The sequence below is a fragment of the Crocuta crocuta genome, unplaced genomic scaffold, assembly GCF_008692635.1.
Source record: "Crocuta crocuta isolate KB4526 unplaced genomic scaffold, BGI_CrCroc_1.0 scaffold1270, whole genome shotgun sequence".
In the NCBI taxonomy this organism is placed as follows: Eukaryota; Metazoa; Chordata; class Mammalia; order Carnivora; family Hyaenidae; genus Crocuta; species Crocuta crocuta.
In genome coordinates this window covers 86,489-86,704 of record NW_027531521.1, presented here as the reverse complement: position 1 = coordinate 86,704, position 216 = coordinate 86,489, and positions in this window count along the sequence as shown.

Below are 216 nucleotides of genomic sequence, written 5' to 3'. Positions count from 1 at the left end.
ATTTAGGTTAGGGGTGCCTGGCTGGCTCAGTCAGTGGAGTGTGAGACTTCATCTCAGGGTTGTAGCTTTGAGCCCCATGTTGGGTGTAGAAATTACTTTTTAAAAATCTTAAAAAATAAAATATAATAAAATAAAACAAAATAAAATAAAATGATACATGTTCATTATAGAAAATATGGGAAATGGAGTCCTCCAAGTGATCCTGTTTATCTTCTC